This window comes from Pleurodeles waltl, chromosome 2_2 (genome assembly GCF_031143425.1).
Source record: "Pleurodeles waltl isolate 20211129_DDA chromosome 2_2, aPleWal1.hap1.20221129, whole genome shotgun sequence".
Classification (NCBI taxonomy): Eukaryota; Metazoa; Chordata; class Amphibia; order Caudata; family Salamandridae; genus Pleurodeles; species Pleurodeles waltl.
In genome coordinates, this window is record NC_090439.1 from 1,068,327,492 (window position 1) to 1,068,344,659 (window position 17,168).

General features: G+C 51.2%; 1 protein-coding gene across 1 annotated transcript in view; it reads right to left on the reverse strand.

The window, feature by feature from the left end:
* The window catches only part of TRAPPC9 (trafficking protein particle complex subunit 9), a 2,294,541-nt gene that overhangs the window by 567,191 nt on the left and 1,710,182 nt on the right, over positions 1 to 17,168 (reverse strand). The window lies entirely within an intron of this gene.

Below are 17,168 nucleotides of genomic sequence, written 5' to 3' on the forward strand. Positions count from 1 at the left end.
GATGTGGAGCCTGGACTACGCCGTAGACCAGAGGCCTCTGATCTCCGCCTCCCCCATGTGGCCGCCCCATCGCAGAAGGGATGCATCTGTCACTACTGTGAGATCTGGTTGGGGAAGGCAGAGGGATTTGCCATTGGCTCAATCTGGATTCAACAACCACCGCTACAGGTCTTTCACACTTTCTTCCGAGATCTGGACCATTTCAGGGAGATTCCCCTTAAGTTGTGCCCACTGGAACTTCAGGTCCCACTGCAGAGCCTGCATATGCCATCTGGCATGTTGGACCAGCAGGATGCAGGAGGCCATGAGGCCCAGCAGCCTCAGAGTCATAGTCATTCTCACCAAAATCCAGGATAGAGGCTGAAACATCGATATCATAGCGTGAATATCCTGGACTCGCTTTTCGGGAGGACAAGCCCGAAACTGCACTGTGTCCAGAACAGCTCTGATGAAAGGGAGCATCTGAGAGGGAGTCAGGTGTGACTTCGGCACATTGATAGTGAACCCCAGTGAATGCAGGAGGTTCGCAGTAGTCTGGATCGTGTTGGCATTCAACAGACAGTCGTTGAGGTAGGGGAAGACTGGAACCCCTAACCTGCGCAGATGAGCTGCAACCACTACCATCACTTTCATGAACAACCGAGGGGCGCCGGTAAGGCCAAAGGGGAGTACGGTGAACTGAAAGTGCTCGTGACCCACCACGAATCGTAGGTAATGTCTGTGGGCCGAAAGGATGGGAATATGGAAATAGGTGTCCTGCAAGTTCAACGCAACCATCCAGTCTCCAGGGTAGAAAGGACTTGAGCCAGGGCTAACATCTTGAACTTCTCCTTCTTGAGGAAGAGGTTGAGGGACCGGAGGGCTATGATAGGGCGAAAACCCTTGTCCTTTTTGGGCACCAAAAAGTAGCGGGAATAGCAACCACAACCTACCTCTGGTGCAGTGACTCTCTCTATAGGCTCCCTTGGCCAAGAGAGCATTGACTTCCTCGTGGAGAAGTGTCAAATGAGCCTTCAACAGGTGATAGAATGATGGTGGCGTGGCTGGAGGAGAAGTCTCGAAGGGGAGGCAGTAGCTCCTTCGGACATTCTATAAAACCCACCTGTCCGTAGCAATGGATTCCCAGGGGGGCAGATGATGGCGAATTTTGCCGCCAACTGGTCCCGGATGTTCCAACGGACTAAGAAGGTTTTGAGGCAGAGGAGGGGGCGGGGTAGACTGGGAGGCCCATTGACTCCTTAATCCATAAGCTTGGTGTGAGAAGGTAGCCTCTTTCTAGCCTTGTTACCCCCACTTTTGGCCTGTTTGTGAGTGTATGTCAGGGTGTTTGTCACTGTTTTCACTGTCTCACTGGGATCCTGATAGCCAGGCCTCAGTGCTCATAGTGAAAACACCATGTTTTCAGTATGGTTGTTATGTGTCACTGGGATCCTGCTGGTCAGGACCCCAGTGCTCATAGGTTTGTGGCCTATATGTATGTGTCACTGGGACCCTGTCACACAGGGCCCCAGTGCTCATAGGTGTGCATGTGTATGTTCCCTGTGTGGTGCCTAACTGTCTCACTGAGGCTCTGCTAACCAGAACCTCAGTGGTTATGCTCTCTCATTACTTCCAAATTGTCACTAACAGGCTAGTGACCATTTTTACCAATTTACATTGGCTTACTGGAACACCCTTATAATTCCCTAGTATATGGTACTGAGGTACCCAGGGTATTGGGGTTCCAGGAGATCCCTATGGGCTGCAGCATTTCTTTTGCCACCCATAGGGAGCTCTGACAATTCTTACACAGGCCTGCCACTGCAGCCTGAGTGAAATAACGTCCACGTTATTTCACAGCCATTTTACACTGCACTTAAGTAACTTATAAGTCACCTATATGTCTAACCTTTACCTGGTAAAGGTTGGGTGCAAAGTTACTTAGTGTGTGGGCACCCTGGCACTAGCCAAGGTGCCCCCACATTGTTCAGAGCCAATTCACTGAACTTTGTGAGTGCGGGGACACCATTACACGTGTGCACTACATATAGGTCACTACCTATATGTAGCTTCACCATGGTAACTCCGAATATGGCCATGTAACATGTCTATGATCATGGAATTGCCCCCTCTATGCCATCCTGGCATAGTTGGCACAATCCCATGATCCCAGTGGTCTGTAGCACAGACCCTGGTACTGCCAAACTGCCCTTCCTGGGGTTTCACTGCAGCTGCTGCCGCTGCCAACCCCTCAGACAGGCATCTGCCCTCCTGGGGTCCAGCCAGGCCTGGCCCAGGATGGCAGAACAAAGAACTTCCTCTGAGAGAGGGTGTGACACCCTCTCCCTTTGGAAAATGGTGTGAAGGCAGGGGAGGAGTAGCCTCCCCCAGCCTCTGGAAATGCTTTCTTGGGCACAGATGTGCCCAATTCTGCATAAGCCAGTCTACACCGGTTCAGGGACCTCTTAGCCCCTGCTCTGGCGCGAAACTGGACAAAGGAAAGGGGAGTGACCACTCCCCTGACCTGCACCTCCCCTGGGAGGTGTCCAGAGCTCCTCCAGTGTGCTCCAGACCTCTGCCATCTTGGAAACAGAGGTGCTGCTGGCACACTGGACTGCTCTGAGTGGCCAGTGCCACCAGGTGACGTCAGAGACTCCTTGTGATAGGCTCCTTCAGGTGTTAGTAGCCTTTCCTCTCTCCTAGGTAGCCAAACCCTCTTTTCTGGCTATTTAGGGTCTCTGGGGAAACTTTAGATAACGAATGCATGAGCTCAGCCGAGTTCCTCTGCATCTCTCTCTTCACCTTCTGATAAGGAAACGACCGCTGACCGCGCTGGAAGCCTGCAAACCTGCAACATAGTAGCAAAGACGACTACTGCAACTCTGTAACGCTGATCCTGCCGCCTTCTCGACTGTTTTCCTGATTGTGCATGCTGTGGGGGTAGCCTGCCTCCTCTCTGCACCAGAAGCTCTGAAGAAATCTCCAGTGGGTCGACGGAATCTTCCCCCTGCAACCGCAGGCACCAAAAAGCTGCATTACCGGTCCCTTGGGTCTCCTCTCAGCACGACGAGCGAGGTCCCTCGAATCCAGCGACGCTGTCCAAGTGACCCCCACAGTCCAGTGACTCTTCAGCCCAAGTTTGGTGGAGGTAAGTCCTTGCCTCACCTCGCTGGGCTGCATTGCTGGGAACCGCGACTTTGCAGCTACTCCGGCCCCTGTGCACTTCCGGCGGAAATCCTTCGTGCACAGCCAAGCCTGGGTCCACGGCACTCTAACCTGCATTGCACGACTTTCTAAGTTGGTCTCCGGCGACGTGGGACTCCTTTGTGCAACTTCGGCGAGCACCGTTTCACGCATCCTTGTAGTGCCTGTTTCTGGCACTTCGCCGGGTGCTACCTGCTTCAGTGAGGGCTCTTTGTCTTGCTCGACGTCCCCTCTCTCTGCAGGTCCAATTTGCGACCTCCTGGTCCCTCCTGGGCCCCAGCAGCGTCCAAAAACGCCAAACGCACGATTTGCGTGTAGCAAGGCTTGTTGGCGTCCTTCCGGCGGGAAAACACTTCTGCACGACTCTCCAAGGCGAGAGGGATCCGTCCACCAAAGGGGAAGTCTCTAGCCCTTTTCGTTCCTGCAGAAACCTCAGCTTCTTCTGCCCAGTCGAAGCTTCTTTGCACCCGCAGCTGGCATTTCCTGGGCATCTGCCCATCTCCGACTTGCTTGTGACTTTTGGACTTGGTCCCCTTGTTCCACAGGTACCCTAGATTGGAAATCCACAGTTGTTGCATTGCTGGTTTGTGTCTTTCCTGCATTATTCCTCTAACACGACTATTTTGTCCTTAGGGGAACTTTAGTGCACTTTGCACTCACTTTTCAGGGTCTTGGGGAGGGTTATTTTTCTAACTCTCACTATTTTCTAATAGTCCCAGCGACCCTCTACAAGGTCACATAGGTTTGGGGTCCATTCGTGGTTCGCATTCCACTTTTGGAGTATATGGTTTGTGTTGCCCCTATCCCTATGTTTCCCCATTGCATCCTATTGTAACTATACATTGTTTGCACTGTTTTCTAAGACTATACTGCATATTTTTGCTATTGTGTATATATATCTTGTGTATATTTCCTATCCTCTCACTGAGGGTACACTCTAAGATACTTTGGCATATTGTCATAAAAATAAAGTACCTTTATTTTTAGTATAACTGTGTATTGTGTTTTCTTATGATATTGTGCATATGACACTAAGTGGTACTGTAGTAGCTTCACACGTCTCCTAGTTCAGCCTAAGCTGCTCTGCTAAGCTACCATTATCTATCAGCCTAAGCTGCTAGACACCCTATACACTAATAAGGGATAACTGGGCCTGGTGCAAGGTGCAAGTACCCCTTGGTACTCACTACAAGCCAGTCCAGCCTCCTACATTGGTGGATCCCATGTCCGCGCAAGGGGTTGTACAGCATGCGTGGGTCGGTGGCCCGGTGGAAATGGACACGGTTGGGTGCCCCTTCCATAGCCACAAAAGGAGCAAAAGGCAGACAGAGGAGGGTGAGGAGCGGCTGCGAGGCAATGGGACCGAGCCGTAGCCCCGAAACGTTTAAAGTGCTCGAGCGCCGAGTCCGCCTTGACTCCAAAGAGACGAGAGCCATCAAAGGGCATGTCCATCAAAGATTGCTGGACATCCCCCAAAAATCCACATGTCCTCAGGCATGGCGTCTCAGTGCCACCGTTGATGCAACCGATCTGCCTAGTGAGTCGATTGTATCCAGTCCACAATGGATCATGAACTTGGCTGCATCTCTCCCATCTGTCATGGCTTGGGAGAGAACGTTCCAAGCCTCTTCCGGAACTTGAGGCAGCACTTGCGCGACCGTATCCCAGAGAGTATGGGAATAGCGTCTCAAAAGGCATGCAGTGTTCACGGACCGCAGCGCTAGACTGGCAGAAGAAAACATCTTCTTCCCTAAATTGTCTAGCCTTTTTGATTCTCTGTCCGGGGGAGCGGTAGGGAATGCACCAAAGGATGAAGAAGCCTGGATGACAAGGCTCTCAGGCGTAGGGTGTTGGGGAAGGAAATTTGGGTCATTCAGCGCCGGCCAATGGTGGCGGGCATTCATCCTATTCACAGGATCCCCTGTGCTGGGTTTGGACCAGGTCCCCAGTAGGACGTCCATAAGTGCTTCGTTGAAGGGAAGAAGGGGTTCCGAGCTGGAGGCCCCAGGCTGAAGCACTTCGGTAAGGAGGTTAGGCCTGACCTCCACATAAGGAAGCTCGAGGTTCAAAATCTCAGCCACCCTTCTCACCACTATAGAATAAGACGCTCCCTCCTCGGTAGCCACAGTACGGGGAGAGAACATGCCAGTGTCAGGGGAGGTGTCCAACCACTGGCATCACCCAAATCCTGTGCCCAGTCCAGTTCAGGCTCAAGCTGGTCTTCTAAAGCATCCAGCGACCCCTCTACACTATCCCCATATCCATACCCATAGTACTAGGGTTCAGGATCAACCCCGGGAACAGCAGAGCCCATGGAAAATGGAATCTGCGTTGAGTGACATCGTTCCGGCTCCGGGTTGTCTGGAATGAGTGTAGGGTCCATGTTGATTGTGGGCCCAATCGGCGCAGTGAGTGTCGACGTCTGACCCGACACCGGAGAAGGTCGCGTTGGCATGACCAGCGTCAGGATGGAACCGGAAGTATCCTGAGGTGCCCTCCAGAGTTGGGACTGAAGTCGCCGACTTTGAACCCAAGGAGGCCCTCACTGACTCTCCTGGACCCGAAGGCACCGAGGGTGGTTCAGGCTGCCCCCAAATATGAGGCGCATGACCTCATAGAACTCCTTAAGTTGGGCAGGGGTAGCCCCGGCTCCCAGAAATTCGGGGAGGCTCGGAGTGGACCCAGACTGAGGCTCAGAGGATGGAAGCCTAGAACGTCGACGCTCTTCCCGCGTCACGTCGTGTGAGCAATGGGGCGAAGTCAAAGAATGTTTTGTCTTCTTCGACTTCTTCTTCTTACCCAAATGTCCAGATGACTTGGACGAAGAAGAATAGTGACCTTCCTCTCGAACGGGACCGACGCTGAGTCGAGTGTCGGGCTGCCATGAGCTTCAGGGACCGCTCCCTCAAAGCTTTCGGGCTCATGGCCCGACACTCAGGACTTCGGGTTGTGGTTGCACTCCAAACACCAGAGGCACACGAGGTGCGAATCAGTCTCTGACATCATGCAGTGACGCGAGTCGCAGGGCTTAAATCCGGTCTTAAAGGACATCCCTCAACGCAAACCAAAACTCATCAAAAACCAATTCGACAAAATGTTGCAGTTAGTCAAAAAATGACTGGGGTAGCTCTTCTCCGGATCTGTGTGTAGGCTGGCATGGAAAGAAAAGAACTGACGTCAGCGTGCCGGGGTGGCGCCTATATACAACCGCAACGTCATCACGGCGACCACAATGCCAACGACGCCCGCGCAGTGGACCAACGCCACCTAACAGCGTGCAGGGGTACTGCTCGAAGAAAAAAATTCTGGATCCAGTCTGATGCCTGGGGAAATTCAAAGGTAAGGAATCTGCAACTAGAAGTCTCTATCAGATGTCAAATGTATATGTGTGCATGGGTAATAACACCTGCAATTCTGATTTTTTGTTACTTTCATTTATAGCTCAACTCATCCCAATATAGGGAGTCATAGCGCTTCAGATACACACACACTATAGAGAGACAATAAATCATACAAGTGTGTAATCAGTGTACAGGTAATTTCGCACAAGACAATGAGGGCAAAGGAGTCTCACACCATCCGTATTGGTAGGCATTGCTTCCTTTTGAGTGTAAGGTCTGGAGAAACAGGACTTGAAAGTAATGAAGTAGTTGGTATTTCCGATACTAATAAAATGTTATTATTACCCAAAGAAACACTTTTGTTAACCTTAGAATAATGAAAAATTGAGAGAAAAACAATAAGGTTCTAAACATATCTCTTACAGTTTCCTTGCAACTCCTTGATATCAATTAACAGCTCACTGTGATATGTTAGAAAGGTTGCAACATACGAACTCTAAGTAACAACATGAGATCTGTGACAAAAGTAATAATCCACTGAACTATCTACATAAAATACAAGCCTGTGACGTCCATGTTACACATTGTGCTTTACAACAGGCACAGTAACGTTCTGTGCTACTTTATGAATCGTCAAAATTGACTAGACAAAACACAGATCTCCCCAGCAACTGCTTTAAACACCAGAGTTATCTCACAGTTGTTATTATCCTTTGAAGATCGCTGGGCACACAAAGGCCGTTCAGCCTGTACCTTGGCTTTAAGAGTTTTTAAAATGCAACCTGTTTGAGACCATTTCAGTACAGCAGAACCGATTTCCTTTAATATTTGACCTTGCTGCCAGTATCCTTGCATCAGAATTTTTAAAATTACAACATTACCATTTCCTCGAGGAAAGAATCTTATTATATGCAGATGACACCCCACTGTGTGTGGTGGAACCCCTTGAGCCAGCACTGGCCCTCTGCTTTCCATTTACTTTAAAAACTGAATTTGGCTGCCTTGCAACCATCAGAGTATCATCCTGTCAATTCGTTGGTGTTGTAAAGTTTCTACAAAAATAAGTTAAAGGCCAATAGCAGAACTTTAACAAAGCCACTAGGACAACAAGAAAAAACAAAAGGAGAAGCTGAAGTTCTACCAGCCAATATTGACAGAACTGTGCTAGAAGAAACTTTGGATGATTCAAGCGTGTAAACCGGGGCTGGTGATCCACAGACCTGGTTCTGCTCAAGCTGTCAACAGAACTGTTCCTTTCTATGGTTCGCAGCCTAATGACATGATCTAGGGGCCCTCCCTTCTTTTGTGTCAACAAGCAAAGTATTGCATCGAGAAGTATCCCAGCTTTTGACTTGTTAACCATTTTTTGTTAGTTAGATCAAGCCTTTGGCAACCCTTGTGGAGTGATTTAGCTATTTGGTTTTCATATACGCCGATGGCAATCACATTCTCTCAAGCATGGGCGACCTGGGTGCAAGAAGTGGGACACCCTTCTCAACCCCAAAAAAAGTCAAAGACGCAAACTGCATACAATGAGCTACAAAGCATTACTAGAAAGAGTTGAATTCATTTTTGGAGAATTTCAGCTTCTCCATTTATATTTTCGTTTTGTCCTCTGGGGATTTCACCAAACAGCGTAACGACGTGTGTTTTACATAGGACGCTTTTCCATGACAAAAAGAAAATCTTCATAAAAGATAGCCTCTACTTCCTAAAGGTATACGCCACATTGTGCTTGTGGCTGGGTGCATGTAGGGAAAGAAGACTGTTTCTGATCAAAGCCTTGTTAGGAGAGTTAGAATGTATTCCAATGTACCTTCTGAGCAGATATGGGGTGGGGGTGGGGGGCAGTGTGTTGCACCCAATTACCCTATGTGCGTTTGCCAGCCAGCACTGAGAGGACTGTGAAGGGACAAGTGGGGCGGCCATCAGAGGGTAGGATAGATGAACATGTAGCCAGCCACAGGGGAGGAAAGATTTTTTTTTTTTTTTTTTAAACATGTTTTTATTGATTTTTCAAGACGAAAGCCATACATTTTCTGGCATACATAGTCATTGATAACAAATTATCATTGGTTACAGTCTATCGTCTGGCTCTCCCATATTAATGGTCAATGTATATATCAAACTGCTAAGAACTTGTGTGCACTTCCCGGTCCGCTGATTCTGCCCATCACTACCGAGGTTGCCGCCACATAGGGCAAAGCTTTCAGTTGCAATGTGATTCTATTACCACTAGCGACAGGGGCCCACGTGACCACACGGGTGAGGTCGGGGAGCAGAGGAGACAAGGGGGGGGGGGACGAGGCGGAGGGTTATGGCACAGTAGGTTTTAGCGCAGGTGTCTATTAATTGATTATGCAGGCCTTTTGGTGCTGTGGCATGCTTGCATGGGGGGATGGGCTACTAAGCTGTCAGTGTTGGCGAGGCATTGATGAAGGGTATGTATGCGTCCCCAAGTGTAGTATTGCCTTTCTGCCGGGGGCAGGGCCCGCGGCCTTCCAGGTGGATACAGCTATCTGTGATTCAGGGGGGTCTTTCATCGTTTTTGGCTTCTAGCCTAGACACTAAGACGCCCCAGGTCTCGCAGCCCGCCTGCCGCAGTCCCCTACGGGTTAAGTTTGTTAATACCTGATGCTCAGCTCGAGCCCAACGTAACGTAAGAGCAAGCCAGACTTTTAAGTCCGGCGCGTTGCAAGCCTTCCAGTTCATTGCTATCAATCTTTTGTACATTACATACGCTAGATCTACAAACCTGTGCAAGTGTTTATTTCTTTTCGTCCTTGTCCTTAATCCAAGTAGACAGGATTTGGGATTCGTGTCCAGGTTGAGCCCCGTGATTTCCGCTAAGGCTGTGACCACCCCCTCCCACTCCCTCCTTAACCGCGGGCACTCCCAGACCATGTGATAGAACTGTGCTGCTGGTGTTTTACATCTGGGACAGGCTGGATCCGATCCGGGGAACATGCGTTTAATCCTGGCTGGCGCCAGGTATGTCTGATGTAGATAATTGAACTGTGTATATCGGAATCTGGGGTTTCTTGAGACCTCACGTGTGTGACACAGAGCTTTTGGCCAATCTGTCCCTGAGAGCGGATTAGGCAATACGATGTTCCACCTCTCCCTAGCTTTCTGCAAGTTGTCTTCCGGGGGTCGATTCAGAAGTTTATAAAGGTTTGAGACTGCTTTTCCTTGGGGGTCCCAGTTCAGCATGTGGTGCAGGGTGACTGAGATATCAGGCTCTACGTCGCCAGATGCCCACGTTTTCCTGATTGCATGGCATATCGCGTGATATGCCAAGAATTGCCCCGGATTGATCTCTGTGAGGGCCTGTATAGCTTCGAAAGTCATTAATTTCCCTTCCTCGAAACAGTCTCCTACTGCACCAATACCCGCGTCTAACCAGGTTGTAGGTGAATATGAGCCAGCTTCCACCCGCCCGGGGAGCCTATCCAGCGGGAGGAGTGGTGAGTAGGGTAGTTTTTTAACTCCTTTTTGGATATACTTCTTCCAGTATGTGTGTGTGCCACTATCATCAGCGGGTTTGTGCATGTGCTTTTAGTCTGCTTATCCAACAGCCAAGCTAGTATGGGAGCGCCTTGGAGTTGGGATTGTAACCATATAGTTTCTGCCGAGCTAGGTCTGTGGAGCCAATTTAAGATCCACTGCAACTGTGCGGCTGCAGAATAGAGCTCAAAGTTTGGGGCGCCCAGTCCACCCATTGCTACCGGATGATGTAGCGTGGTAAGTGCAACTCGCCTTCTGCCCTCTCCCCAAACCAGTTGTAGCAGGATGGAGTTCAAGCCGACGAAAAAGCTTTTGGGGATAATGATTGGTAGGGCCGCAAAATAGTACAGCAGTCTGGGTAATATCAGCATGTTTGCTATAGCTACTTTACCCAGTGGGGAGAGAGGTAATTTATTCCAGAAGCGTAGTGAACTCTTAACAGAGGACACCGCTTTCCCCAGATTCCCATCCCTTAAATCTTCCGCCCTGTGGTATACGTTGATTCCTAAGTATTTAAATGTGTTGAAGCACCATTTAAGGTGGCCTGGTGGGGCACTTTCTTGCCTCGCAGGAGCCCAGCTGGTTAGTGGGAATATGCAGGATTTCCCCCAATTAACTATTAGACCAGATACCCTTCCGAACTCAGACAGCAGCGACATCACTGGGGGCAGCGACTCCTCCACTCTACGTATGTATATCAGGGCATCATCTGCGTATAGTGATATGGAGTGGAGAGTGCCGTTCCTTAACACCCCCCATTCTTCTTTTTTGGCCCGGACGCGTGCAGCTAGTGGTTCCATCGCTAAGGCAAATAGGAGGGGGGAGAGGGGGCAGCCCTGTCTTGTTCCCCTGTTAATCGGAAAGCTTTCTGATATTTCTCCTCCCGTCTTCACCCTAGCCTGTGGGGCAGTGTACAGAATGCGTACCCAGTTTGTGAATTTTGGACCGATACCCAGTAACTGCATAGTGGCAAACAGGAAGTCCCATTCTAATGTATCAAACGCTTTTTCTATGTCGAGCGATATTACCACCTCCTCGAGTGCGGTCAGGGGAGTGTCACCCATCACACTGAGCAGCCTCCGAATATTTAGGAAGGTGTTACGTTTCGGGATGAATCCATTCTGGTCATCGTGTACCAATATATGCATGTAGGGAGCTAGTCTGTTAGCCAGGATTTTGCCAAGTATCTTGCAGTCTAGGTTCAACAATGAGAGAGGTCTGTAAGACCTGACGTCAGTGGGGTCACGCCCCTGCTTTGGAAGGACCACTATCATTGCCTCTCTCATTGAGGGAGGCAGGATACCATTGGTCCCTGCTTCTTCAAACGTTTTTAGGAGATGTGTGTTAAGGTGCGCCGCGAAAGTGAAGTAGTATTCCGACGGCAGGCCATCTGTCCCTGGGGCTTTATTCCTGGGTAGTTGTTCAAGAGCCTTATTAAGTTCCCCTAATGTGATGGGGGCTTCCAGTGTCTCTCTATCGACATGCATTAGTTGGGGCAGGGGGGAATCTGCTAGAAAGGACTCAAGTTGTTGGATGGTACATGATGTGCTTTTGGTGTATAATTGTGTATAATATTCCCTAAACGCATCATTTATTTTTACCTGTGTAGTAGCTATTGCACCTGCGCCTGTTCCTATCGCCCCGATCGGCGAGCACCGCAGGTCCTCCCGCAGCAGCCATGCGAGCAGCCTACCAGATCTGTCGCCCTCCGATTGTAGCCTAGCCACGTGGTGTTTGTGGTCGTGAAGGCGTAATGTAGCATCAGCCTTTGCATGTTCCGCGCGCATTTCCTTCAGGGCCGTGTATGGCGTTGCATTGCGGGCAACTGCGTTTTCTAGTGCTCTTAGTTTCTTCTCCAGCTTGCTAACCTCTGCATGGAGTGTGCGCCTCACCCCCCATGTAGTGGAAATACAATGTCCACGGATCACCACTTTGTGTGCGTCCCACTCCATTGCTCTTAATTTTGTGGTGCCAGTGTTTAATACCCAATACTGTTTCAGCGCTGTTCTCAGTGAGTCTGTGAACGCAGGGTCGTGTAAGGCTTCCGCTTGTAGCCTCCACGTTGGGATAGCCTGGCGCTTCCTGCCCCAGTCCAAAACTATTTTAAGCGGTGAATGATCTGATAATGTCTTGGCTAGGTATTCTATTCTACTGGTCCCTGTGCAGATCTCCTGGGTGCCCCACATCAAGTCTATCCTGGTGTGTAACTTATGTGGTGCTGAATAAAATGAATATTCCCTGTGTCGTGGGTGTTTCATGCGCCAAATGTCATGAAGGCTCATGTTACTAGCCCATATCGATAATGGGCGGCTGGGGTGTCTGATGACTATTGAATCTGTGGGGGGATTTGACCTGTCCAATGCTGGATCTGGCGTGCAATTGAAGTCACCTCCCCATATGGCGGGTGTTTCAGGGTTCGTTAGTAACGCTGGAGTGAGTGTGCTCAGGAACTCAGGCAGTGCGCTATTGGGAGCATATACCCCTATGATTGACAATTGTCTGCCGTCCAGCTTACCCTCCACTACCACATATCTGCCCTCGTGATCTATCTTGTGTGATGTTTGGATAAAAGGGACATTCCCTGCTATCCATATAAGTACCCCCCTCGCGAAGGTTGAATAGGATGTGCCCACAATCTGACCTCCCCATTTACTGCGTAGATCCTGCAGGTCTGGGTCCCGTAGGAGAGTCTCTTGTAGTATTGCAATATGTGTGCCATGGCGTTTGAGTCGTGCATGCACCCTGGACCTTTTGCCCGGAGTCCCCAGTCCCCTGATGTTCCAAGTGACTATGTCATATTTGTATGCGCTATGGGTTGTGGATTGGGCCATATTCAATTTGTGAGTGCATGTCTTGCACCCCGGATCCCGGGAAGGCCGATTGGGTCCCCTCCGCCCCCACCGCCCCCGCGTGCGGGCCCCTTGCCTCTGGGCGTTTATCCAGTGTTGCGAGCAGACCGGTAGTGCACAAACTAATAGTTACCCTCTTTCCCTCCCCAACTGGATCCCAACCCCAACTATGAACTTGCAACAGGCTACACACCCATTTTAGGTGCGTGCCAAGGTGTATCCGTATGGATATCTGCGGGGGAGCAATAATACTATCCGGATGCGGCTCATTTTAGGGGCTCGCATCCTTCTGCAGACACGGTCCGCAATTGGCTTGGGGCACTCCCAGGGCACAGCCATCCGCCCCCCCACCCCACGCCACCCGCCGCGCACAATATGAATAAAGGAGTTATCTCCAGGAGCAAACGTGCAAGGATACATAAGTTCAGGTGATGTGACCACCCACATCAGGAGGAGGTCGCAAAGTTCAGTTCTGTATGCAGGCTGTGGCGGTTGGTCCCCCCCGGGGGGGATAGTTCAGTAGTGTTTGTTCAGAGTGTGTCTGCGGACCTGGGGGTGAGCTCCGGGCCCCTCAATGCCTCCGTTAATGTAGAGTCCGAGCTGACCGAGTCAGAATCCGAGCCCTCCACTGGCTGGGTCCTGAGCGTCTCAAAGGAATTCTGAGTTAGTAGGGGGGTTTCTTTAAGGGCCCTGGCTCTCTCCTCTGCAGCCTGTTCTACCGTGGGTTGACCCCTGGCTCGCCTTTTGGATCGTTTCCTAGGTTTCATCGTTGACCAGTTCTCGCCGGTACCGGCTGCCTCGCGGGGTTGGGGCGAAGCCTTTGGCATGCATCCACGTCCAGGCATCTTCCGGTGAGGTGAACATATGAATGCGCTCATCTGTTGTTACACATAATTTAGCGGGGAACATTAATGCGTATTTTATGTCATACTCCCGGAGGCGTTGTTTAACTTGGGTGAAGGAGTTGTGTTGCCTTTGCACTTCCTGAGTGAAATCTGGATAAGCATAAACAGTCGAGTCCTCATACCTGTATGGACCTTTGCTGCGGAACATTTGAAGTATCGTATCCCGGTCCCTGAAGTTTAGGAACCTAGCTATCAGTGGTCTCGGAGGTTGGCCCGGTGCCGGGGGGCGTCCGGGGATTCTATATGCTCTTTCCACTGAGAAGAATTTGGATGGGTTCCCATTCAGGACTTCTTTAATTAGCCAGTGTTCCAGCAGGAGCTCTGAGCTTTGATCCAGTGATTTTTCAGGAAAACCAAGAAAACGTATGTTGTTGCGACGGGATCTGCCCTCCGCCTCCTCTGCTCTTCTCATCAGTGACTTTACTTCTGCATCTAGACGGAGAACTTGTTTTTGGTTATCCGCTACCGAGGGGGCCAGGTCACTTAGCACCGCCTCCGCTGTCTTCACTTTATCAGATAGTTTGCCATGGTCTACTCTGAGGATGTTCAGGTCTTGCGATACCGTGTCTATCCTGGTCTCCAGTGAGGTTTTAGTGTCCATGATTGCTTGTAGTATTTTCTCGAATTGCGAGGAATGTGACATGAGCGTGGACTCCAGCGACTGCAGAGAGGGCGTATGCTGCTGATCTCCAGGAGCCTGGCCTGGCGTGTTCCGGTCCTGGTTTTTAGCTGATTTGAGCCTTCCGGCCATTTTGACTGATCTGTTGCGGCCTGCTTCTTCCCAGAATCTCGCGCTCACCTACTTTCTCTGGGCCCTGTAAGCGAGGAGGGCATATATGTCCCCGCGGGGCCACGCCGGTGCTGATTTCAGTTTTTGAGGTTTCGGCCCTACTGTTGGTTCTCTTAATGAGATCTCATTCAGGTGGTCTAGTGCCTCCCGACGCTGGGTCCACGTGCGTGCCCCGAGCCCCCGGTCAGCAGCCAGCTCCAGGCTCTAGGTCCACTTTCAGTGTGGAGTAAAGGAGTGATATTCCCAGGTGTGTTTACTTAGTGTGATGCGGGCTCGCACAGTTCTTTAAGCACTGTTCCTCCCTGCTGTGCAGGTCGGCGCCATTTAACAGAGGATATGGCTTAGCTTGATCCTGGTCGGCCCTGCGCAAACCACGTCTATGGTAGCTTCGATATCCAGCTGCAGGTCCAGAGACGATTCCTGGGACGGGCGCTCCACGCCAACCGCTATAGGATAGGGAGGCACCCCCAGTGGCCCACAACAGGATTCGTCTCCCGTCCTTCTTCCCCCCTCGCGGGCAGGAAGGGGGTAGGCGATGCAAGGCGAAGGCAGTGACCAGTTCCCCTCGCAGCGGTCCCCGCAGACGCCGTACGTCCGTCTCGCCGTCAGGACCTCCAAATCTGGCGCAGAACCCCGCCCCAAGGGGAGACGGCGCCAGCGGCCTCCAGGAGAGGGCGCGTCTGCTGTGGCCAAGCGCACAGCCGCCCGACAGGGCCCGCGGCCACGCGTAGCAGCTGGGGAGTCCAAGGAACGGATCCCGACCCGCTCATGTAACAGATACGCCCCTGGCCTGTTGTTGTGGTCCCACAGGGCCTTTTGCGGAGGGGGAGGCGCGTCTCTCCGCTCGCTTCCAGTCACGGCGGGGACATCCACCCGGGGTCCCTGCAGTCCCCGCCGCTGAATCGCCGCTGCTCCTTAGGGATCCCCCGCGCCTGATTGGGGGGGAGGGGAAACTCCGGCGGCCGATTGGCGTCGAGGAGGGGGGGGGGCACCCAGGGCGGAATTAAAGCTTAATATGGGTTTATCACCCTCGCGAGGTGGGCCGCTCCCCGCTTCCGCGCACCCACCTCTCCTTCAGTCTTTAAGGCCGCATCCAGCCCGACGCGGCCAGCAAAATGGCGGCCGCAGCTCCCGGCTCCGAGCCGCTCCGCGGCAGTCCCTCTGCCCGGCCGCTCGATCACGCCCGGAGCCGCCGACGAGAGGAGAGCGGTCCCAGCCGCGGATCCCGCCGCAGGGCTGCGACAGCGGCGCCCCAGAAGCGCCCCGCAATTATTTACGAGGCGAGCCCGAGAGGAGCGCTTAATCAAGCGTCCTTCCCGGTCGCCATCTTGGCTCCGCACAGGGGAGGAAAGATAACAGCTTAGCCCTTGGACAATGCAAGAACCCGGCTGAGCATCAGATAGAGCCTCAATGACTTCCAATTTATGAAATCTTGACTGCTTCAAAGACTGTGGGGGAGCTCGGGCTCTCTAGACCAGGAGATCACGTGGGAGCTCCAGTCTTTGAATACAGAATAAAAGAGTAATCCCCGTCAGGCACTACCCCAGGCATGGTGGGGAGTTACAGGGGGAACTTGTGCTTATACAGTTGTATTAGAAAAGTCAAGCTTTACCGGACTAGCCTATAGAAACAGTCTCCCTGTGTTTCATCTCAGTCGTGAGCCTAAACATTGAGAAATGCAATTTTCATTGCCGAACATCTTTGAGAAGCGCTTGCCTTTAGATGCAAACAATCATGATAGATTCAAACTACTTTAGCAAGAAGGTATTTGGAGATCTTTCCGAGTCTTCTGGGGTAAAATGGTTGCACCGCTGGTCTACTTGAGGATTCACCCTAGGTCCTGAATCTGGAGTTAGTCATGGGGTACTTGAAAACCTCAGTGTGTAGATCATGGGGGAATGTACTGCACTTTGTGTAGGAAATGTTTAAGTAAGAAAGGACTATCACAGGGCTGTGGAGCAGGCTAACCTACCTATCTCGAAGCCACGCCAGACTAGCATCAGTCAGTACAACTGCAAGCAATGTGCTGCAAGTGTGACCTTCCTTATGGATTTCATGTTAACGTGCACTTCTTGAAGGAGCAGCAAGTTTGATGAGCAGGCCTGATATTGAACCATTCAGCTCAGAAATTGATCTAGCTGCGCCCAGCCACACATCACCAACCGCAGCCGCTGTCTTAAATAGCAACAGAACAGAATAAGTGTCGGCGGATGAGAAATTCACTGGCCCGAGGTCCATTTTCGTGGAATGATGAACTCACCCCCCAGGACAAGAGCATGAAGAGTCCTCGGGTTGGGGATAAAATCCAAAGCTATCCTTCGGTGGGTGATCGGGGCTCACCATCATTAGATGCTACATCGCACACATGCGCCTCTCCAACGCCGCAAGAGGAGCCCATTCAATCACACAGCGAGGCAGGGCTACACATAGATAGCAATCGAGGACCAGAGCAGCCTGTCTTGGCCACACATTTAATGACACTCACTAAGTTCTCTGTGCATTTAGTTCAAACATCATCCTTCAAAAACCTCTCTACAGCACTGTCAACAGGCTTTGGAAAAGAATCACCGCACCACAGTCCCAGTCCTGTGCT